Source organism: Protopterus annectens, chromosome 9.part0, assembly GCF_019279795.1.
Source record: "Protopterus annectens isolate FY-2018-M chromosome 9.part0, PAN1.0, whole genome shotgun sequence".
Lineage (NCBI taxonomy): Eukaryota > Metazoa > Chordata > Ceratodontiformes > Protopteridae > Protopterus > Protopterus annectens.
Genome location: NC_056743.1, coordinates 1,016,229,891 through 1,016,254,301, shown reverse-complemented (window position 1 = coordinate 1,016,254,301; position 24,411 = coordinate 1,016,229,891). Strand labels below are relative to the sequence as shown.

Here is a 24,411-nt window from a genome sequence, read left to right as displayed (position 1 = left end):
CTAACCCAGATGACAGTGAGGCCTACTCTGAGCTGTACAAAAAAGTACTGTACCACCACATTCATGCAGTACCTGTCCATGACATAAAGATTACTGGCAAAAATAAACCACTCTGGTGGACCCCTGGCATAAACAGGCAATTCAACAAAAGGAAAAAAGTCATCCCAAAGCAAAAAAAGAACAGACACACTCACCAGTCTAAACAAAGCCAAGGCAAACTATGAGGCAAAGATAGCCTCCTAGATGAAAGATAACCATAAGACTTTTTTAACTATGTTCATAACCTCAGAGGAAATGCTCGGCAATGTGCCAAGTTAATCATGAACGGCACACTTACAGCAGCCTGAAACTATAGCAAACCTGCTGGTTGACAAGTTCAGTTCACATTTCTTTCCCCATCACCTCCTACCACACCCAAAGAAATACCCACAACCATCTCCCTATCACTCATTATGAGGGAACAGGTCCTTATTGTGCTTGCTAAAGCCAAAAACATAGCCTCCATGGGTCCCAACAACATTTCAGGATGCTTCTGAACTAGCTTAAAACAGAATCTATCAGGGCTACTAGAAACCCTCTTTAACCACAGCCTTCAGACAGGCTTTATCCCAGAAGAATGGAGGACTGCAACAGTCATCCCTTTGCACAAGGGGGGCCCATCAACTGACCCAGGGAACTACAGACCCATAAGATTAACCAGTCGTATCTGCAAGGCAATGGAGAGAATTATCATGGACCTGATCAATAATGACATAGGAACTCTCCAAAAATTGGACCAGACTGAATTTGCCTTTGTCAGAAGGAGGTCTTGCCTGCTCAGTCTGGTGGACTTCTTCGAGAAAGTCACCAGGGTCTTGAATGAGGGTAAACCAGTACACACCACTTCTCTAGACCTGGCCAAAGCTTTTGACACAATCTCCCACTCAGGGATCATAGACAAACTTACTGAGTTTGGCATAAACCCCTACATCATCAGATGGATAGCCAACTGGCTCACTGACAGGACATGTTGTCAGGATAGGTGGACTCCACTTTCAGTAAGAAACCAGTTACTAACGGTGTCCCACAGGGCTCAGAGTTGGAACCCCTCCTGTTTAGCATATACTTCCCTGAAGTGAAGGCCAATGTTGGGGATGTCTGGCTTACCAAGTTCACCAATGACTACAAGCTGGGAGCAATTACTGAATCCCCAAATGACGTTGACATCCTACAAGCAGGCCTAAAAATGATAAACAACCGGTGCCAAAACCATGGTCTGAGACTAAATGGTAAAGAATTCGTAATCATACCACTCTGTAAATCAGATACGCCTGTAAACTATAATATTGACAGCACACCCCTAAAAGTAGACCCAGTGGTGGGGTACTTATGAACACAGATAGATAGATAGTAACCTAAACCTTCACCACAGGATAGCTACGGTAGTGAGGAAATCCTTCTGTGTGGCTCAACTTCTAAGTAAAGGCATGGCAGCAAGATCAAAGGAAGTCATAGTGCCACTGTACTTGGCCCTCATTAGGCCCATAATCGAATACAGTGCTCCCTTCTGCATGTACCTAACCAGGCACTTACACCAACTGGAGCAGCCCCAGAGGTTTCTCACTAAATAAAATACAAAGAGTAAGACAGATGTCTTAAGCAGACCAGCTAAAGGTCCTATCCCTTTACTCCATCTCATATCACTTACTGAGAGGGGAACTTATGCCTGATCTTCAAGGCATTCTCTGATCCATCCCTAATAAAAATGTTACATATTTGTAAGAAATATTATATGAGGGCTACGTGTTCCTTTGACCTGAAAGTTATTTGTGACTATAACAGAACTTGCTACAGAGACAGAATCATATCCCAAAGGCTACCTCTTCTATGGAGTAAACTTCCCATCTTTCTAAAACAAAACCTGTCCTTCACTCTCTTCAAAATGAATTTGGATAAATGGATGGGGAACTATAAATTCACTCCCAGGGTACTGTCCATGTCCCTTATGGACAGATGCAGCTGGAAAATGACTCAGGGCTCCAACACCCAAACACCCACTATCCTGATAATACCCATCCCACATCTGGGGAATTAACATATAATACTGTCATATCCTGGGTATTATTAGCTAGGCTTGTAAAGGCTCATGTGCCATTAGCCTAGTAATCACCCATGAACCTAAGAAGCAAGTAAGCAGACAAACAGGCTTTGTAGCTTTTAGTCACTTTACTTAAAGTAAAACCATGCATCCTCTGCCACTGTCCATATGTTTAATAACACCTATCACTAATCCCTGATTCCTATACCAGGAATACTTCATAAAGTACTAAGAAACTACACATATGGTCTAAATACTGCTATATAACTAGTCCTATAAAATAACCCGCAGAGTTTCCAAACACTGGCTGTACTTCATTAGTCTGAATCGACAAGGTCTTCATGGCACAAATGAACTGCATTAAAGCTGCATCTAGTATTTTATTTAATGTCTTCTTTTTTAAATGGATATCATACCTGGCTGTTTTTCATGTGTGCTACAGAGGATTATTATTGGGTTTTCAAGCATAACCATCTTGTTATGTATTCGAGAAACGGATATCAAGTAATTCACCTTGACAGCAGAGCAGAGCAAAGCTCAAGAAGTGAATATTGACATCCACATTAAGAATACATAACAAGTAGTTATGACTAGAGAAACCCAAACATAATTCTTTGTAGTACATGGAGCTTCAACTGCTACAATGTACAACTAGTTACACAGTAGGAGCATGTTATGATTTACGACTTTGAAAACCATAAAACATTTAGGGCTGTCAAACAGACACATTCCAAAGACATGCAGTAGGTAAACTGGACGCACTAAACTGCCCATAGGTGCGAGTGTGTGTGCGAGTGAGTGGTACGGATGAAATACCACAGCAGGGCTAGCTACCCGGCAGTCTAAACCTTGGCTCGAGATGATTGTAACTGTTTAAGTGACACCCTAACCCCATGTGCAAAATGGGAAAAAGGGGTTGTGGATGGATGGATGGATGAAACAGACAGTGTCCAGAAGCTAAGTTAACCTCTGATGGACCTAACAGTTTGTTTGTGTGTGTGTTGCAGTGAACAGTATTTTACAGCTTTTAAGGCTATTCCACTTCCCAGCACTGTTTCATGTTAGATGCTGTAAATACTTTTGCATGACACAAGAGCATAGCACCTCTAAAAGATGCATAACAAACCTTGTTATACACTTCTTTGATGTCAAAGATGCATAACAAGGTTGTATTTTCCCTGAGTTTAGTGTGTCATTAAAGGGATACTTTACTCTTTAACCATGCATTTATGCCATTTAATATACAAGTGTTTTGTTTACTCTTTGAGTGCTTTATGTATTACCTTAGGGTAGGTTTGTGGCTGAAAAGAGTTTACTAGACGAACACACTAATCCAGTTAGCATATAAGAATAAATACTCCTTTCCTACTAACCATGACACCTGCCCTACAACTCCTTGATTGTTCCTTATATTACTACCAGTGGTACCTCTTTATCATGTACCTAATTACCTCCTACGCAATTATTCGTGACATCTGCTCAAGATATTTCCTGATTACTCAGTACAGAATTACTCATTCTGCCCATCTCACATGACCCTAATGACTCGATATGCTACTACCCATTACTCTTACACTTAGTCATAATAACTACATCACAACTCCTCAAACAACCTATCTTACTACACATGGTAACTTGACTACAACAGCATATTTAGTCTACACCACTACTCAAAGTACTGACTAGTAATTCCCACATCACCAACTACACAGTTACCTATAGTAAATAACCAGCAGTTCATAGATGTGTACTAGGCTAATGGCCCTGGGGCCTTTAAAAGCCTAGCCATAGTATTACCCTGGAATCGTGCCACCCAACCTTAGTTCCCAGTGCCTCTGTCGGGTAGAGTCACTTGAGTTATCCCAGGGGTGAAATTTCTATTTCCCATCCACTCATCAAGATTTCTCTTGAAGAGAGTCAGCGAGGTGTTCTGCTTGACATGTATGGGAAGTCTATTCCATAGCATGGGCAGTCTCTGGGTTATGAACCTGTCCTTGCAGTACGTTCTGTTGATTGTGGTAATGAGGTTGAGGTCTCTGGAGCGTGTGGTGCGGAGGGATTGGGATTTGTTTAGATGTAGAATTTCTAACAGAGCTGGGTCATACATGTCTTTGTAAGTCAAACAGAGATCACCTCTAAGTAGGCGATATGAGACAGAGAATAGTTGGGAGTTTTTTTGAGTCTGTCCATATAGGACAAGTGTTTAAGGCCTAGAATCCTCTTTCTGAGATACTTGTGCGGCCTCTCCAGTTGTTGCAGGTGTCTAGTGAGGTACATGCCAAATAGGGCATTGTACTCAATGATTGGCCTAATGAGGGAAGAGTAGAGAGAGAGAGACAATGACCTCTTTCTTCCTGGATGCAAAACCCTTAGTAATGAGATGTGCCACATAGAAGGACTTTCTGAGCACAGTGGCAATGTGATGATCAAAAGAGAGGTTGCTGTTAACCTGTGTTCCCAGATCTCTTACAACTCCTTCTGTGTTCAGTGGACTACCATCAATGTGGTAATTCATGGGAACTGGGTTTTTCCCAAAGGAGATGATGACACATTTTTTGGCACTGAGCTTAAGGCCATGGTTCTGACACCAGTCGTTGGTCTCAGCAAGGCCATTTTGTAGGATGTCAACATCACTTGGGGAGTTAATAATAGCTCCCAACATGCAATTGTCTGCGAACTTTGTCGACAAGAGTCCCTTCATGTTGGCCTGTACTTCAGAGAAGTAGATACCAAACAGGAGAGGACCCAGTACCAAACCCTGTAGGACTCCACTCGTGACTAGTTGGCAGTCTGACTTGGAGTCAGGTACTTTCACACTGTAAGTTCTATCTGTGAGCCAGTTTGCAACCCACCTAGTGATACAGGGGTTGATGCCTAGCTTAATGAGTTTTTCTACAAGTCCTGAGTGGGGAATGGTATCAAAGGCCTTGGCCCAATCAAGGTAGGTTGTATGAACCACCTTGCCTTCATCCACAGCTCTGGTGACTGACTCAAAGAAGTCGACCAAGTTGAGCAGGCATGATCTACCCTTCACAAAACCAAACTGTATGGGATCCAGAGTTTGGAGATTCCCTATATCCTTGTTTATTAGGTCCATGATGATGTGTTCCATAGCTTTGCATATCAGACTCATCAGGCTAATGGGGCTATAGTTCCCATGATCTGTAGTCGCTCCTCCTTTGTAGAGAGGGATGACAGTAACAATGCGCCATTCGGTAGGGACAAAGCCTGAGGTGAGGCTGTGATTGAACAGGGCACACAGGTGAGGTGCCAGTTCACTCTATAGTTCATGTAGAACACAGCCAGGGATATTGTCAGGTCCCACAGAAGCTGTATTCTTGGCCTTGGACAGTGCTGTTTTAACCTGTGCAGCAGTAATACTAGATGCCTGGCAATCTACTGGTATTGTGATTGGTCCTTTGGGGGGGGGGGGGTAAAGTTGACACTGAATCTGTCAGCCAGTTTATTGGCAATATCTGTTGGCTCGGTATGGAAGGTACTATTGTGCAGTAGCTCAGAGCAAATCTGGGTATTGCCGTGGAGATTCTTTACATAACTATAGAAGGCCTTGTGGTTGTCTTTACTATCTGTTGCAATTCTGTTTTCATAGCTAGCTTTAGAGGATTTGATGAGGGATCTCAACTTTTTGTTGAGACTGATAAGGGAGTTTTTCCAGTCTTCGGGCTTCACCTTATTCCGCATCAGTTTCCTCCTTCTGTTGTTGAGTTTGTTTATGGCAGGGGACCACCAAATTGGCTTCCTTTTTTTGGAGAAGAGCATCTTGGTTCTACTGGGTATGGCAAGATCCATGCATTTGTGTATATGTTCGTACAGTGCATTGGTGTATGATTCAGCGGTCATGCAACTATTCTCCATTTGCACTGGTGCCGTGAAGTTAGCACCTCTGTTTTTAGGAGCCCAAAGTTAGCTTTGGAAAAGTTTTTCATGGTGGTTACCTTTGCAGGGGGGGGGGGTGGACTTCCAAGGTGATTAGTTTGTGGTTGGATCTAACCAGGGAGTAGCTGACTATTGATGTAGAGCAACGGTTGTCCATGTTAATAATGACCAGGTCAAGGATGTTGCTACCTCTAGTAGGGGTAAGAACGAGCTGGTCCAGGGCACTGGAATTAATGAACTCCAGGAAACGTTGGGCAAGTGTATTGGTACATAAGTAGTTTTCCCAGTTAATGGAGGGGCAGTTGAAGTCGCCTAGTATGAGAGTGTTAAGTTAGACCCTAATATTCTCCAGGGTGCTTAGGAATGTGGAGTGTGAGTCTTGGGACATGGTTGGGGACCTATAGCAGGCTAAGACCTGAATCACTGTCTTACCCAGTGTTAGCTGTACCTGGAGTATCTCTGATGAATTATATTGGGCTACCAGTCTGGAGGTGTGCACTTCCTTTATGAATATGGAAACACCACCACCTTTGGAGCTTCGGTCCAAGTTCTGGGGCCGAAAGGTGTGGAAAGAGTTATTAGCCTGGTAGTGTAGGGGTGCTTTCTGCTGCCTTGAACCAGGTCTCCATTACAGCACAAATGTCAATGTTCTCCATTTTAAGGAGTGCTTCGAGCAAGTGCATTTTTTGAGATTTAGACTTCTAGTGTTGAGCAGAATGACCCCCAGATTGCATTTGTTTGAAACTGTTATGGTGGTAATTTGGTCTTTGGAACACTGCCTAAAAAAGGCACTATAGGGGTGGCAAGAGCCTTGGCCAGTATCCAGAAGCCCAGGGGTGACAGATGCAGGCCATCTCTGGCAAAGCATTGAGGTCTGTCAGTCATGCCATCTCAGACAGACAGATACTGGATCCCCTTAGAATGACACCAAAAACTTAGCCAATTGTTGAAATCAGTAATTTTCTGCTTGTACTTTGGTATCATTCTGGGAGATGGTAGGATGCTGCTCAGGGCTAGGGTCATATCCACCTGGGCCACATAATCCAAGAGCTCCTCCATGTCTCTTTTCATGTAGTCCAGGGAGGTACATCACAAGTTATTCACACCCACATGTACAATGACTGAGTCATATTTGTACCTGTTGTTGAGGGACCTGAGTGCGTGCATTATGTGGCAGATCCTGGCACCTGACAGGCAACTGACTGTTACTTTCTCCTTATTCAACCTAGCGAGTGGGACATCAGTGTGCCTCACTATCAAGTCACCTATGACTAGCATGTTGGGCATGCTGTTTTGCCTTAGGGGCTTTGGTTGAGTGGCACATGGTTTGGATAGTTATGTGTCTCTTGATTAGTGTTGTGTTGTGGTGGTCGAGTGCATTTCTGCCTTGGAGGTCTCTGCTGTTTGGGTAGATTTTTACTGAGAGCTCCCATGAAGGTGGGTGTGTGGTTTGTGTTTTTATGTGAAGGCAGTGCTGGTGTGTATTCTGGAGAACTATGTGTTCCATGGGGTGTGGTACAAGTGTTGACCTTCTACTCTTGACCAGCTATTCCGGTCTTGGCTGGAGAGTGCATGGCTTCCAGTTTGGATATATAAGTGCATCTCTCGCAAGTCTGAGTGTGGGGAGGTAAGAGGAGAGGGTTGTCGGTGCACATAAGGCAGTTGCTACATTGCCTCAGGATGCCCAAGTTCACCAGGTTAAAAAGAGAAATCACAGGGAACTGACCTTTAGACATGCTTGGAGGGGTGGGCATTAATAATAAGTACTGGATCAGTTTTCTTGTAGAACGTTTAGAGCTGGTAGCACTTTTGTGTGCTACAATAATTGGTACAAGAAGTCTGGTAAAGTGCTAGACTAATAAGCTAGTAAAAGCGCAGGAGAGGAGAGAACTAGTAGATCTAAGGGAAAAATTTAAGAGCAGACTTTGGCACCGCTCAGAAGCTTACAAACAGTTCTGGATACAGCAAGTCTGTATCATGGCTAGACTAGTTACAGGAAAGGTGGGAAACAAGCACAAACGCTGGCTTTTAAACCAGAAAGTTGAGAGACAGAGAGATAGAAAAACTGCCCAAGCGGCCAATAAACTACAATTTCTGGACCAAGAACCACTCCTCTTGTGGTCGATAGGCTACCTAGTGCTTACCACTCCTACTGACAAGCTAGAAGACTTCCCTCCAACACAGAAAGGCTTTGAGGCTCAGAAGCTTACAAACAGTCCTGGATAGAGCAAATCTGTACCTGGACTAGATTAGTTACAGGAAAGGAGGGACACAAGCGCAAATGCGGGCTTTTAAACCAGAAAGTTGAAAGAAATGGAAAAAACGGCCCAAACGACCAATAAACCACAATTTCTAAGCCAGAAACCACTCCTCTTGTGGTAGACAGGCTACCTAGTGCTTACCACTCCCACTGATAAGCTAGAAGGCTTCCATGCAACACAGAAATGCTTGGGGGGCTCAGGAGCTTACAAAAAGTCTTGGATACAGCAAATCTGTATCTGGACTAGATTAGTTACAGGAGAAGCATGAAACAAGCTCAAATGCAGGCTGTTAAACCAGAAAATTTGAAAGAGATGGAAAAACTGCCCAAATGGCCAATAACTACAATTTCGGGCCAGAAACTACTCCACTTGTGGTAGATAGGCTACTTAGTGCTTACCACTCCCACTGATACGCTAAAAGGCTTTCCTCCAACACAGAAAGGCTTGGGGGGCTCAGAAGCTTACAAACAGTCCTGGATACAACAAATCTGTATCTGGACTAGACGAGTTACAGGAAAGGGGGGAAACAAGTGCAAATGCAGGCTTTTAAATCAGAAAGTTCAAAAAGATGGAAAAAACTGCCCAAACAGCTAATAAACGTACAGTTGTGTACACTTACCATAAATGTAGATGTTCGAGTGTATTCACTGTTGCAGTCATCACACTTGGGTTATCTGCCTGCAGGTAGTCCTCAGTCGGCCTGAATACCAGTCTTAGTATTTCTGCGTCATGATGCTGTTGCTTCTTCCATGATGTCAGGTCATCAGGGGTATGAAACAGGCAGCTGACGCCATTACATCAGTTTTTCTTGCCCCAAATATCAGGTGCCCCAAAATAGAGAGCTAGTATATGGTGGGGAACACCACCAGTAAAAAGTAAATACCAATGCCATTAGGAATGGCCATAGAGAGGAGAGGCAGAAAGATAAAGAAAACTAAGGGGCTGGAGGGAGGGAAACTAGGACTGCACATTCCACTAGGGTTACTTCCACCTCTACAGCATTTCATTTATGATAAGTTTACACAACTGTACTATGTTCTTCATGTTTCACTGTTGCAGTCATCACACTTGGGTTGATTCCCAAACCTGAGGAAGGGTGGAGGCAGCCAAGAAGGGTTAGGGCTGGCTAGTAGGCCTTGCAAGACTGCTGTAGGAAATCCAGCCCTGGATTTAGAAAATATAGGTAGGTGGTAATGCTTGGTGAAGGTATGTTCAGAACTCCAGGTTGCAGCTTCCAGAATGTCCCTGGTAGGGACTCCCCCCAAGAAATGCTGTAGAGGTGGAAGTAACCCTAGTGGAATGTGGTCTGATTCCCTGTGGGGTAGGTTTTCCATGGTGCTTGTAGCAGAAATGGATGCAGTGTGCTATCCATTTGTAAATGGTTTGTTTTGAAATGGCATTACCCTCTGCCCCTGTAGAAAAGATGACTAGCAGCTGGTCAGATTTTCTGAAAGGCTTAGTCCTGTCAAGGTAGAACCTGAGTTGTCTGCACACATCCAAAGAGTGCAGAATCTTTTCCCCTTTATTCTGAGGGCTAGGGAAGAAGGTTGGCAAATGGATGGATTGGTTTAAAGCCACACTGGACACCACCTTAGGCATAAAGGACGGGTTAGTCCTGAGGGAAACCCTGTCAGCATGGAAAATAATGAAGGGTTCTACAGCCATTAGTGCCTGTAATTCAGACACTCTTTTTGCTGAAGTTATGGCTAAAAGCAAGGCTGTCTTCCAAGAGAGGAATTTTACCTCTGCTGAGGCAGCAGGTGGAAGCGTGAGCTTTTCCAGTACAAAGCTAAGGTCCCAGGCAGGGGTGGGTGCTCTCCTAGGGGGCCTTAAGTTGTTAGCCCCTCTCAGGAACTGTTTGATGAGAGGGTGAGAAAATAGAGTTGGCTCAGTATTATAATGAGCTGGGATGGCAGAGGCATGACTCTTAATGGAGGAGAAGGATAGGCCTCTGTGGTGTAGCTCTGCAAGGTAATCCAGGATTAGAGGTAAGGAGGGCACTGCTGTGTCCGTCCCTTGAGACTGATTCCAAGAACAATATCTTTTCCACTTTTCAGCATAGGATTTCCTAGTACTAGGCTTTCTGGCTTCAAGAATGACATCCAGCACCTGTTTGCTGAGGGTTGCTGGTGGGGTATTCAAAGGATAAGCCAGGCTGCAAGATTTAGGGTTTGCAATTGTGGATGCAAAATCTGTCCCTCCTGCTGAGACAGCAGGGTAGGAGTCTGGTGAAGGTGCCAGGGTGGCACTGTTGTCAGGCTGCATAAGAGTTGGTACCAGTGCTGGTGTGGCCAGTCTGGGGCAATAAGAATTGCCCTTGGTCTGTCCTGTTTTATCTTGAGTAGCACTCTTGAGAGAAGGGGCAGAGGGGGAAAGGCATAAATTGACAGGTTTTCCCATTGAAAGGATAGGACATCCACCTTCCAGGCCCTGTTGTGAGGGTTCATGGTGCAGTATTTGCTCAACTGGTGATTCTCAGGGGAGGCAAAGAGATCCACCTCCGGTGTCCCCCACCTCTGAATCAGAAGGTTGAAGGTGTTGGGCTCCACTTTCCATTCGTGTGGGTCTAAGAGATTTCTGCTTAAGCCATCTGCCAGTGAGTTTTGTTTGCCTGGCAGGAATTAAGCTTGAAGATGCACTTGGTTGCTCAAGGCTATGTTCCACAGGGCCATGGTTAACCTGCAGAGTGGGTAAGAATGGGCTCCCCCCCCTGCTTGTTTATGTACCACATAACTGTGGTGTTGTCTGTTTTTATAAGCAGTTGTCCTGGAAGGATTAGGTATTTGGAAGGCTCTCAGAGCATTCTGTACAGCTAGCATCTCTTTTTGACTGATGTGCAGGAAAATCTGCCCTGGGCTCCAGTGGCCCTGAACGCATTTGCCTGCCATGTGATCCCCCCATGTATAGTCTGATGCATCTGTTGTCAAGGTTTGGGTGTCGAGGGGTTAAGTAAAAAACAGTCCCTTGTGGTTGCATGCTTCTGCCCACCAAAGGAACTCTGCCCTTTAGACAAGGTATGATAGGAATGACTGTTTCTAGGGCTGAAAAGGTGCCTCACTAAGTACCAGCAGACTGACGACTAGCTTAATGGAAGCTTCATCGGCAGTTTTGGACCTATGCGGTCTGTCTCTGTCTTTATCTTTACTTTTTTTCAGAAGATCGGTAGTTGGATGGCTTACCAAAGTCATTTCGGAATACGGAGAATGAGGGCGAAAGAATTTAGCGACAAAGATAGCCCGATGATGAATGGTTTGGGCATTAAACAAGGCACAAAACCAATAGCAAGGGACATCGTGGTCTGGGCCTAAACAGGTGACGCAGTAAGAATGAAAATCTCTGTGAGGTATTTGCTTTCCACAGGCAAGACAATTGTTAACTTTTTCTGACATTGGTTAGAGCAAGAAAAAAGGATCCCCAATGGGGTACTTAGCTTTAGAAGACTTCAGGATTATAAACTCGAAAACGAAAATTTCAGATAGCAGCCAACCGGCACTTGTGAACTGCTTCAGCTTCGGGCTCCTCCTCTGCAAGAAAGATTGATGTAATGCCGTCGCCTGCCTGTTTTATACCCCTGATGTCATGGAAAATGCGACAGCATCTGACACAGAAATACTAAGACTCTCATATTTGGGCCAACTGAGGGCTACCTGCAGGCAGATAACCCAAGTGTGATGACTGCAATAGTGAAACATGAAGAACATCTACAATTTCTGGGCCAGAAACCACTCCTCTTGTGGTAGATAGGCTACCTAGTCCTTACCACTCCCACTGATATGCTAGAAGGCTTCCCTCTAAAACAGAAAGGCTTGGGGGGCTCAGAAGCTTACAAACAGTCTTGGATACAGCAAATCTGTATCTGGACTAGACTAGTTACAGGAAAAGCAGGAAACAAGCTCAAACACAGGCCTTTAAACCAGAAAAGTCAAGGGAGATAGAAAAACTGCCCACATGGCCAATAACTACAATTTCTGGGCCAGAAACTACTCCTTTTGTAGTAGATAGGCTACCTAGGGCTTACCGCTCCCACTGATAAGCTAGAAGGCTTCCCCCAACACAGAAAGGCTTGGAGGGATCAGCAGCTTACAAACAGTCAATACTGCAGATAATCTGTTTCTGGAATAGACTAGTTACAGAAAAGGCAGGAAACAAGCTTAGAATATATATATATTTTTTGATAAAGTGGAAAGGGAGAAAGCAGGAACAGAAGATAATTCAAGGTTAATAACCTAAGTGGTTTGGCCTTCTCAAATGTTCTCTCTGTATTAGGTAGAATTAGCTAATGACACTAGACTGGGAGGAGTGTACCAGATCAAATTTACAGTATAGACAGGCAATATAGATGAGTATGTCTTTGAATGTTTATGTATAAACAAGAAATAAGTCTAAAGGCTGAGATGGACATTAAACAGGAATAACAAAGCACCAATACGGTTCTCCAAAAAAGCGGCTAAACAACTGAAGTCATTTCAACAGAATATCATCGTTAGTGATAACACAATAGACTATTTTAGCTAAAACTGAACTTTTATTTTGGTGAGAAATGCTATGAAACTTGGTTTTCAAACCTTTGTACTTGTCAGAAATTTTGACTCTTGATTACTTATTCTAATCAACTACTTGACATGTGAAAAGCCCATTTTATTTGCAAATTAATTAATCACTCACTTGGTTGTATATACTTACCTAGTTTGCAGCTTTCTTGACTCAGGCTGTCACCAAAAACACAATCTGTATGTCTTGTTAGATCACTGCCAATTATAAAAAATAAAATACACAATTAAATCATTGTCAGCAGACGTCTGAAAATGAAATGTGATGGTCTGAAGCTTCCCTGGTCAAACATTTTAAATAGTCTCCCTGTCTTACAACTGCTAAGTATCCATAGTGACCCACTGCAATCCAATTGATTCTTCTTATTTTATCCACCTCTTCGACCATTATTTTGTAGCACCACTCATTCCTTCTCCATATTCCTACATCAGCAAGATATCAAAAAAAACTAGGCACTTTTGAATCTCCTTTATTCCCACTGAGTTATTGGCAACTCCCCATTCAACAACATTGCTTTTGCCCCTCTCAGTACCTCCCATAGGGTGCCATCACCCCCCAACATTTGCTTCTCGCAAGTTTCCATTAACCCCTCATCTGCCTTCCTCATAAGAAAATGTGTCCTTAGTGAGTATCAGCAATGTAATACATGTCTGAATAGACCAATGGGCCTCCATTCCAGGGCTTCCGTCACACTGTCATTTCAGCAACTGTCAAACTGTTCAGCTGAAACTCCTATGCAGGTGGGATGTGTTATAACATCAAGTAACATCGTCATCAGTGGATCTCAGCCACTGGGTGGTTCTCAGTGGCACACATCTATCTATTTCTGTATGCTACATGAATTAAACCTGTGGCACTCATTACTCCCAACCCCTTTTGCCCTCCACTATCTGAAAGAAAGGCAGTTCTATGAACCCCCTGCCATTCCTTCTTTTCTGATATGTAGTATGTGTCTGTCACATGCACACATTTAAATGCTCATTAATGTGCCAACCCATTTCTTAAGCAATAACATTGTCAGTGCACTGACAGATGTCCTTCAGCTTCCAGCCCTCATGTCTTAATCAGTAAAGATTCACAGTCCTGTAGTGTCCCCCCAATCCCATGTTCACATCCTCATCTTCTTTCCAGAAATGACTCAATCTCATCTCACCCTGTGTCCATCTCTACAACACAAAGCAGTTATACATATCTAGATTTTTTTTTCTACAGAACACGTAACCTGTATTCCCTCTACCACTGTCCCAATCAGCAAAGGTTCACAGAAATGAAATGACCGCCCTGGTTTACTTTCTACATTTTTTGCCTCATTACCTTACTTATTAGGATACTATTAGTACTTTGTAACTTTGTAGTAGTACCTACCCGTGAGAGTAGTCCAGATTCTTGTGATGACACAACAGGAGCCCTTTTCAATGCAGTGGTATTGTCTTTCTAACTTATTATTCTTGTACACAGCAGCTGATTGTTGACTGTGAGATGATTCTAGCCTTCCTAGCAGCCATGCATTTTCACTCTGTAGTTGTGCCCCTGAAGAAAAGCAACAAGATATCATAACATAATACAACACTCAAGGTTTTTTCCTTTCTACATGTCAGATCATATTTTGCTGAATCATCTCACATCTCATACACTGAGGAGACAATGCACAGACCAACATTTAGCTCGGAATGGAACAGCACTGCAGTGGGGACAAGGTAATCGACAAGTCACATGTAGTAACATCTCTCAGAATTAGACTACTAAGTCTTAGAGGAGCATGGTATATAAAGACACAAAAAAGATGATAAAACCTACGGTCATCCAGTTTGTCCATTTTCCTATCTACTGCAAATATTCCAGTTCCTTTGTGTCAGTTTCATGTATTCTTGAATTCCTTAAAAGTGTTTGCCTCTACCACATCTGTTAACTATGTACCCTTTGCATTTGCCACCCTTTCTATTACCTAAGTGCTCCCCCAAATCATTGTCACTCCTTTGAAGGCTTGTGAAAGATGCCACCTTCCTGTGCACTACAAAATATGTCTCTCCTTATCTTTTGCTTTGAACTGCATCTTCCACTGTGTTCGTATTTGCAGTTGAGGCTTACTTTTGCTGAAAAAAATCATATTATCAGAAGCATTCAGTAAAAAGTGCACATGGATATATAAAAACTCTTAGGGCAGCATTTAGAGGTTTTTATTAGCACAGGTTATCATTCATTACTGTCCTACAGAAAGATGAATGTTATTTCATGTAAGATATAAACTGACAACAAAAGAATGACTGGAAAAAGGCAGGCAGATAAACAAAATGTGTAAAAGGACAAACCAAACAAACAGTGTCACAAGTGAATTAAGTAAACAACTCTAAAATGAGAACTTTAACACATTCTTCTGTGGCAGACGTCTACCCTTTTCAACATTTGTTTGTTTGTTTTTTTAGGTGGTCTATCAGGATATTTAAATAAGACATGATGGACTACTACAAGGAACATAATCATTTGCTTTCCGATCACATTTTTCAGTGTAAGATGTCTAACTGGGGGAAGGTACCCAGTCCAACAGTAAAAGCACTTCTCACTGCAGGAAGACATAATTCAAAGAACCAAGACCAGTGACATGCATTCATACCAAGACTCCATTCATTTTCAAGTTGTGAGCCTTTTCTATCAAATAGTAACATAGCAAATGAATTAACTCACTATGCTTAAGCTTTAGGGTTGGTTGGGGGTCTTTAACAATACAGAATAAAACAGTCACTGTTCAGGAAGGAGGATATGGTTTTGTCATATACCCAAGTGAAGAGCCTGTTACTGCCACATGATGTCTATTGCTTTCTTTTTCCAGTCAGCCAAGTTAAGTAGCTGTACATCATATTTTTACTTTTGATTTAAATTATGCCATTGCCAACACCTAACAGTAATACTAATCCAAATTAATCTCTCTGTGATTCTAGAGTAGAGGCTGGGGGGAGGCAGAATCTGACCCATCAAAATATTGCATCTGGCCCTCAGCATGCTTCTTCAAAAATTGATGAAAACATACACACATTTATGCAAAAATAGGCAGTGTCATACATCCCACTATGAGTTTGCTAGATACACAACAATTTTAGATGACTGTTTTTTATTGCTTGTCTTTTGACATATGTCAGTGTACGTTTTTTGGTAAACTTCACCTGGATTTCCATAGTTATGGCACTGTTACTTGCAAAATGAGTTCATGTGCATTTACATAACGGCACTGTTTTTGGCAAGAATTGGGTTTGTTTAATGTTTTTATGTTATCAGCTGCAAGCTAAATGCTCACAGTCATGACAAGAGTACAAAGAATGAATCTGAAATGTCCAGTGTTATCTTATCTACTCTTTTTCCTTGACTGAGGTGGTATGCTGCTTGAACTGTATTAAGTATGCAGGGAAGATGCATGTTGGATATGGTTATGTGGCCCCCAAAACTTGCCAATCATGATATGTGGACTCTGAACCAAGAAGGTTAGATGCCAAGTTCTAGAGGAATACCTAATATTAAACGCTCAGATCACTTTCAAGATCAGTTACTTGGTGTAACTACTGTAAGACTCTACAATCATTTTTTCTTGTACTTAAGGTAATTTACTGCATGTACATAACAGGTAAGGCATGTAACTGTAGAATATACAGTTTATTGAGCCTTCAGTCAGTAGTATTTCATATCTGCCGCCTAGAGTAAGTGCAACTGTGACTTCTCTTCTGCTCAGCAACTACAAACTGGATGGGGAACTATCCAGTCAAGTTCAGCCTGATGATGTTGAACTCCCTGTCTTCCACAGCAAATCACTGCTGGTGCAGCTTTTAGTTGTGTGCTGGCCTGGTACTGACTACTTTTCATGGCAGATTTCTTGCTTCTACATTTCCATGTGACTATGAAGTTAGTATACATTAAGTCCAGGAGGTGTGAGGGTTGAACCCCACAGGGAAGTGGGTGCAGGAGGGAACTCTTACATTTAATGTTTGTGTTGGCCTTAATTCCAGACCAGGTATGCTCAGTGGGCCATCAGTAGGGTTTGATGTGCTGCAGTGTGTTTGCTGCTGCTCCAAAACAGCGTGTGCACTTACTGGTTGAACAAAAATATTTCTCCCATTCCCTATCCCCACCACTCCTTCCCGTCTGTACATTCTTTAATGTTATCATTACAAATGATTTGATTTGGGATAATAAATTCTTTCACAAACTGAACAGAATATGAACCAAGTTTAGAGACTAGTAAGAAGTTAGGAAACTCTATCCAGTGACTACTTCTCGGAATCTGAACAGATAACTGCAAACATCTGCAAACCTTTGTTGTTGCAGGCAGTTAATACGGATCCCACGGTCCATTGTATCAAAAACTGTGAAAAGATCAAGCTGTAGCAAGAAATAATGTAAGTGTTCATCTCCCACCATAAGGAGGCCATTAACCATTTGAATGAGGGCAGTTTCTGTACTGTATTCTACATAGACTTACAACCTGTCTGGCAAGGGTGTAAAAGACCATGAAAGGTAAGAGGAGAGTACATCTGTGTGTATACTATTTTTTCAACACCCTTCCGAAAAAATAGAAGGTTAATGACTGGGCAGTGATTATCAAGTTAGGGTCCACTGATGATTTCTTAAAAATGGAGCTGATTGAAGCCTCATTTAAGGTTGCAAGAACACCCTCATTCTCACAAATATCACAGCCTGGAAAACAATAGAACCCAGTGACTCAAAGCAAGACAAATCAGCCTTGTGACACAATGGTCATATCTGCAGGTATGAAGAAGCACACATGAAATTATCATCAAGACCTCATTTTAGTCCATGAAGTTGAACTCAGCCCAGCAAAATTACATATAATACACAGATGAATCACTGAAAAACTCAGTTGGTGAATCTACAGTGAGAGATTGCCTTACCTTAGCAAACTTATCCGCAAAGAACTGTGCAATCTCCTCACAATAATCCAAGGTAAAAACTTTCTGAGCAATAAAGCAGGCTGGGCCTCTCAACCTCCCTGAAAAGTGCAGCTAAACACCTTGATGTGGCAGATTTCACTGGCCACAGAAACTGTTTTCTGACTGTAAGATCTCCACCTGATAAAAATAATAATCCTGATCTAGACTAAGCTTGTCATTGAGAAGGCGCATCCTCCACCATTTTCACTCCAACACCAACCAAACCCATGCAATAAAAGCAGCTCATGATCAATCTATGTCTCTTGCCATATAACAGGCCTTGGATCCTACCTCCCACAAAGCTCATATTTTAATATGCTTTTCCTAGACACCCTTTTTTATCGCAAGTTTACCTAATGTACAGTGCAAAAGATCATAGATGGGGTACTCTAACTGTTCACTTTTAAAAGTAAAAAAATATGAGAAAAATAAAAGAAAAAAGGTATTACAAGTATTCACAATTTCAAATGACCATAGAGAGAGCTCTCTGTACTGAGTACAACACTTGAATACATCCATCCTTTGCCCTCTCAGGTACTTCTATAAATGTCAGATCTCAGTGCTCATGATGATGTTCCCCCACAGATGGGACCCCTATCCAAGAATGAGGAAGTACAGATGTATGAGGACCACGGTGGTCTCTAGTCAGTGAATGAGGGTTCACCTACAAGAAAATACACAGAACAATAAGGTTATAATGTTATAAAACTCTTTGGTCAACTTACAAAAAACATCCACAGCAGATCAGGGTGGCAATGGAAATCAACCAGATCTAAGGGCTAGAAGGGATACAAATAAAGTGTCCACTACAAAGGGATCTCTCACAGGTCAGATGGGATGATAAACACTTATGTAACATCTTACTTCAAGGAGCCCTCTATACAGGGAACAACACTTGGTAGGAATAGTGTAGGTTGGGAAATATGACAGCACATACAAATAATTATCTGGGTGAAGGCCCCCTGTGGTAAAACAAAATGTTCTACTCCCATACTTTTGCCTAGAGGAACAGTGGCTGAATGCTGTGGTTTGTGAGCCTCATATTTTGACAAAAGGATGACATATGAGCTTGCTTTAGGTTGCCTGTTGAGCAAGTAGTCCACTCTGGTTGAATACAGATAACATCCTTAATGACAGATTTTAGTGGAGAGATGACTAAGGGTTCAGTCCTCATCTAGCCCACATATGCATTAAATTTCCTTTGTGAGAAAAAAAGGAACAGGAGATAGATGATCAGTAGTGGTCTTTGCCTGGCCAGTTGGTGCACTGGCAAGGCAATAAATTGCAACCCTAGTAGCCCAATTTTAATTAAAGACCCAGAAATAGATGGTTTCAGGGGAGGAAAAACTGAGTGACCAGTCATGGGGACAAACATGTACACAGACACACAGACACAAACACACATACAGAGATTGGCAGCAGTGGAGTGACAGCACCATTGATGTGAAAGTGTGCATGGTCACTTGTAGTATACAGACTGGCTATTCCTGTGTATACATTAACCTATGTATACATTAAGACACAAACATAAAATCCTGGACAATGTCTCAGATGATGGTCTCATTGTCTGACCTTTTGGCAGAATGTGAAACTACTAAGGATAATTCCTACCAATAGGCAATGTAAAAAGTGAAGTATGCTATGGGAAGGGAAGGAAAGGAGGGGGAAACAATTTTGAACGTGTTTTGGGGAGGTATTCTTGGACCAAAGTATCACATATAAAATAACTGGGAAACTCACAAAAGGGAAGAACATTAAGATATTTACTTGGAAATATCTTCACATAACTTTTATTACTCTGCACAAAATAAGCAAAATGTTTAAAAAATATCTGCCTTGTTGGAGATGTAAAAAACAATTACATGCGGATTGGTATCATATTTTCTGCCGTTGCGACAAAAGTAGAAAATGCCAGTATGACTTTCAAGAATTCTTTAAAGCTTTATGGTCTGAAAGATGTGTGATATCTGAATCCTTGATATTGACTATTCCATACTATTCCCCTTTTCCAGAATGTACACATTCATATGATTTTTCATTAGTGTGGACTCTTTTAGCTGTGGCAAGAAAAGTGATTACCTTAAACTGGAAAAAGGAGTCTGCACTAAACTCCAAGGAATTTATTAAGCTAGCCACTGATGTGCATCACAGACAAATTGCAGTTACTTCCATAAGATCTAAGAAGAAGAAATAAAATGGTAAAAACTGTTACAGCTATTGAAGAATTACAGTAATTAGCCCATTTTGATTTAGCAAAACAAATATCTTGTAACACGTCATATTTGGCATTAATTAGTATTAGTAGAAAAACAATGTAAATACATACATAGGTTGTTTTATTTGTTTCTTATTACTGATGATTGTATTTGTGTTTTATTTATTTATATAAAAACATAAGTGAAGGCTAGTAGAGGGACAGTTTTACTATCCAATTCTAGCTCCAAGATAAAAACGTCCATTTTTTCCAGAGTCCAAAATGAAGGACACCTTCTTCCTTGTGCTTTAGCATAGGACCTGCAAGATATGTGTGGGGTCAGAGAAGTTAGCATTGCTGATATTGAGCCAGTATGCAGTAGAAATGTACGCATAAAAGGCAGCACTGCACTAAATGAGGCTGGCATCAGGCATAATTATTATTTAAATTGTATTTGTTTTTTGTATTAAATACTGTAAAATTATTGTTCTTAAAATGTTTTGTAATACTTTGGAGGTTTTCTCCCAGGGCCTCTGCTGAAAATGGGCTCCTACCCAGTCAGACTTCAAATGTCAATAAATAAATAAATAATACCTGCACCACATGAATTGTGTCCTCCAATACTGTCTTTGCTGCCCACCAACACGACTCACTAAATAAAATTAGTGACATCCACTGCTATGTTATGAAAGTTTGAAGACCTAAACATAGGTATTGCTAGGCCAAGGGAAACCATTTCAGTCTTTGCCAAACTATGGCCAGTTACTTATTGGGCAGAAAAAAAGGGACTCCAGCCCCTAGGCTTGAGTTTATATCCACTGGCATGCCACAAGGACTCAAGGGTATACCTCTCATCTGCCTGAAGAAACTCTGGTGAAGAAGTAGAGGGTACCAAGGGAGTTGTGGATTCTGAAATAAAACTATACTGAGAGGTCTTAACATAGTCTACCAGGAAAGCTGAGGACTTTGAAACAAAGTGGCAATGGAAGGCCAGAAACCAAGGCTCCTTATCTTCTGTACTTTGTAGACCTGCCTGTAATGTCTCAGTTTGCCCTTTGGCTAGTACCTTCTTCTTTCAGCTTTTCCCAGTTAGGGGTCGCCACAGCGGATCACCTGTCCGCTTATGATTGGCAGTGGAGTTTTATGGTGTTGAGTTGCCAGCCCAGCGCCCAACCTTCCATGGAAGGCACACACATGCACACACTCATGCCTTGGTCCAATTTAGAGTGTCCAATCCACCTACAGCATGTCTTTGGGGTGTGGGAGGAAACCGGAGCACCCGGAGGAAACCCACGCGACCACAGGGAGGGCATGCAGACTCCGCACAGAAGGCACTCAGCCGAGGATCGAACTGGAGAACCTCTTGCTGTGAGGCGACAACACTAACCGCTGCACCACCGTGGCTGCCCGCCCTTTGGCTAGTACCTAAAGTATTAATTTTCATTCTTTATGTTACAGGTTTGAAACCTAGGTAATAGCAACAAATGTTGATATGGTGTCTAAGTCCCAGGTGATACAGGGAGCATTTGTAGTATTGTTGGATCCTGATGTGACAGTCCCAGTCACAACTAGCAGACCTAGGCTTCTTATATATTGAATGCAGAAATTTTCAAAATAATGACTACTAGAAGCACATCCAAATTGTCTGGGTAACCCCCAGTCTGTACCACATATCTAGCTGGTACCTTTCCACCATGTCTATTAATTACCAATTACTCCTGGGCTTCATTATCCTCACCCCCCCCCCCCATTCAGACATATTACCTTCCAACCCTACCTCTTTTACTCCAAAGTAACACTCCATAATTCCATAATAGACCTTTTCAGTCTCCCCTTGTGCACTTTTGCCTTCTTATTACTAAGACGAATCCTAACCCTCCTAAAGTAAGGTTTGATCTTCCCAAGTTCTTCCCATCCCAATGACTGCATGCTCCCTTTCCCTAATCCATCCCTGTGTCAGTAATTATACTAATCCATTCTTGTCATCCTTACCCAACTGGCCCATGGCCCTGGAAGTGTCTCAGGAAAAAGCTACCAATCTATCAAATGCTCACTGCCACCAAAACATAATGTTGTTTTCTGTATCATTTTCTCCACAGTTCGCAGACTGAATCATTAGCACTCACATAAATCACAGTTTGAACTCTTAGTCTGTCTTTCAATGCATCCTGTTCAGTTATATCCACAGTTAGACCTACAAAACTTCCAAAATGCACTAAACACACAGTTTCACTCCTACTCAATCAAATCACTAGTAATGGAGTCATAGACTTCCACCCCCCCCCCCCCAACATCAACACTTTGTTCTTCCCCTCCCCAGAAGTAAACTCAGAAGTTTTGGACAGAGCAGTTCTCTCACATTAAAAGCATACCTCTCAACCTCTTAGCACAAGAAATCTAAACCTGGACAAAGCCTAAACTTAGGGGAAGACAAAGCACAAAAAATAGGACCGATTTTAAATATTGCTCTTATAAACTTAGAAAGTTACTAGAATAACAGAACTTGTGTTAGCTTGCATGTCCTGATGTATATGAAGTCTGAAACTCAATGTCTACCATTAATTAGTAAAGTCAATCCCCAGATTGCTAGAAATCACAGATTTTATGAGGAACAGACCAAAAATATAAAGCACAAATCTGGACATTCTGTGAAAATCTGGACAGCTGAGAGATATGATTAAAATTGTAACCCTGCACAAAAGTAGTCAGATTTCTCCATAACTATATAACTGAACAACCTCCCACTGTTAACATCCTTATAACTCACTGCTGTGAAAATAACATCTTCATTGTTATTATTCCTCCTCATATCGGTCTTCTCCCTTTCCTTCAAATATTTGACCTCAACCTTTCCAAAAAACATCACATTGCCAGCAACAGGGCCCACTGAACATCTCCTTGCCTCTATTACTTCAGTATTCCATAATAACTTCTCTCCAGCTATATCTCCTGCCACAACCCTTCAGCGCACCGAGATTAGCTGTTCTTATCTCCCCATCCCAAATCAACACCCTCTCCACTCTCCCGTCCATCTCCCTTCTATCACATCAAATACACCTATGATCTAGCTCTGTCCTCACACTGTCCGTCTCCTTTACCATAATGTATTATTGGGTCAGTTTTCTTCCACCAACACTGCTTCACCTGCTAACGTTTGCATATCTCAACCAGCACCTCCCAACCACCATCCCTTCCTAAACTTCCAAATAATCTCTGTGAGGATACCATCTATCCCCACATCATAGAACTCTAAGCTCCATTACTGTCTCACATCACAGACACTTTACCTTTCTCTTCCCCTTCCTTCACCCATCTCTCCCCTTCTCTCTTTGTTCTGCCATCTCTGCTTTCCCCAGTCATGCATCCACCCATAGGCTGAGGTGTCACTTCAAAAGTGACAATCATTTACAGCCAAGGTTCACACCACCAAGTGGCTAGCCCGGACCACAATTATTCTTTTATACACACACACACACACACACACACACACACACACGCACACGCACACGCACACGCACACACACACACTCACACACACATGCACGCACACACACAGCTACAGACACACACACACACACATGCACACACACACATGCACACATGCACACGCACACACACACACACACACACACACACACACGCACACACCTATATTCAATTCAGTCTGTCCAATCCATCTTTTGTGTGTCTTTGGAGTATGGGAGGAAACCCACTCAAAAACAAGGAGGACATGCAGACTTTCCACAGAAGGTGCCCCAGCCAGGAATCAAACTGGATATTCACTTGCCATGAGGCAACAACAAAGCTATACACTGCGCTACAGCATGCCCTTCCCCAGTTACAAAAAGTTTTAGCATCATTGCAGGAAAGCTAATCTCCACCTAGTAAGTATTATGACCACAAACACTCACTCTGCTCAAACAGCTACATGATACCAGACTCACCTACTTTTACTGAGCACTAAAAACACTCCTACTACTACTGTCAGTCAAATTCACCACGGTTAACCCAAATAAGTCACCCCTGATTGATTCGGTGTGGAGGTGGGAGTGGGAAGAAAAGCCCAAAATGGATTAAACAGAGCATTCACTGCACTACAGAGCAGTGTTTAACACTAGTAACGTTAACATTAAACTACTCTGAAGCAGTACTGCTCAGCTACTCCTGATTTTGTAGAAAGTACTGGATTCAGCCTCATACTTTTTGCCCTGTGCCTTGTAAAATGTTTGATTTTCTGGTATACTGCTGAAGTGTACAGTCAGTTAATAATGCCAGACTTACCGTTCAGAAATACATATCGATGCAAAACCTGTTGGTCTATTAAGATTTTAAGTGAATTAGTGTAATAGTTAAAAGTAATATTTTAAAAATGTTCCTGATTTTGATACTATTCCCCTATTAATTTTGGCTTTGTCCAGACTTCTTGAGCAAAGAAGTTGAGAAGGACTTCTGCATCGCCTTCTCTGGTAATTTAAAAAAAAAACAAAAACAAAAAAA

General features: G+C 42.1%; 1 protein-coding gene across 3 annotated transcripts in view; it reads right to left on the bottom strand.

The window, feature by feature from the left end:
* NCKAP5L (NCK associated protein 5 like) overlaps nucleotides 1-24,411 on the bottom strand; it is a 610,993-nt gene that overhangs the window by 351,634 nt on the left and 234,948 nt on the right. For all 3 annotated transcript variants that reach the window (XM_044083803.1, XM_044083806.1, XM_044083804.1), the window contains exons 2-3: nucleotides 14,152-14,316; nucleotides 12,919-12,983 (exon numbers count right to left, since the gene is read on the bottom strand). The gene's annotated coding sequence lies outside the window, so the exon portion shown is untranslated. The remainder of the gene's footprint in view (nucleotides 1-12,918; nucleotides 12,984-14,151; nucleotides 14,317-24,411) is intronic.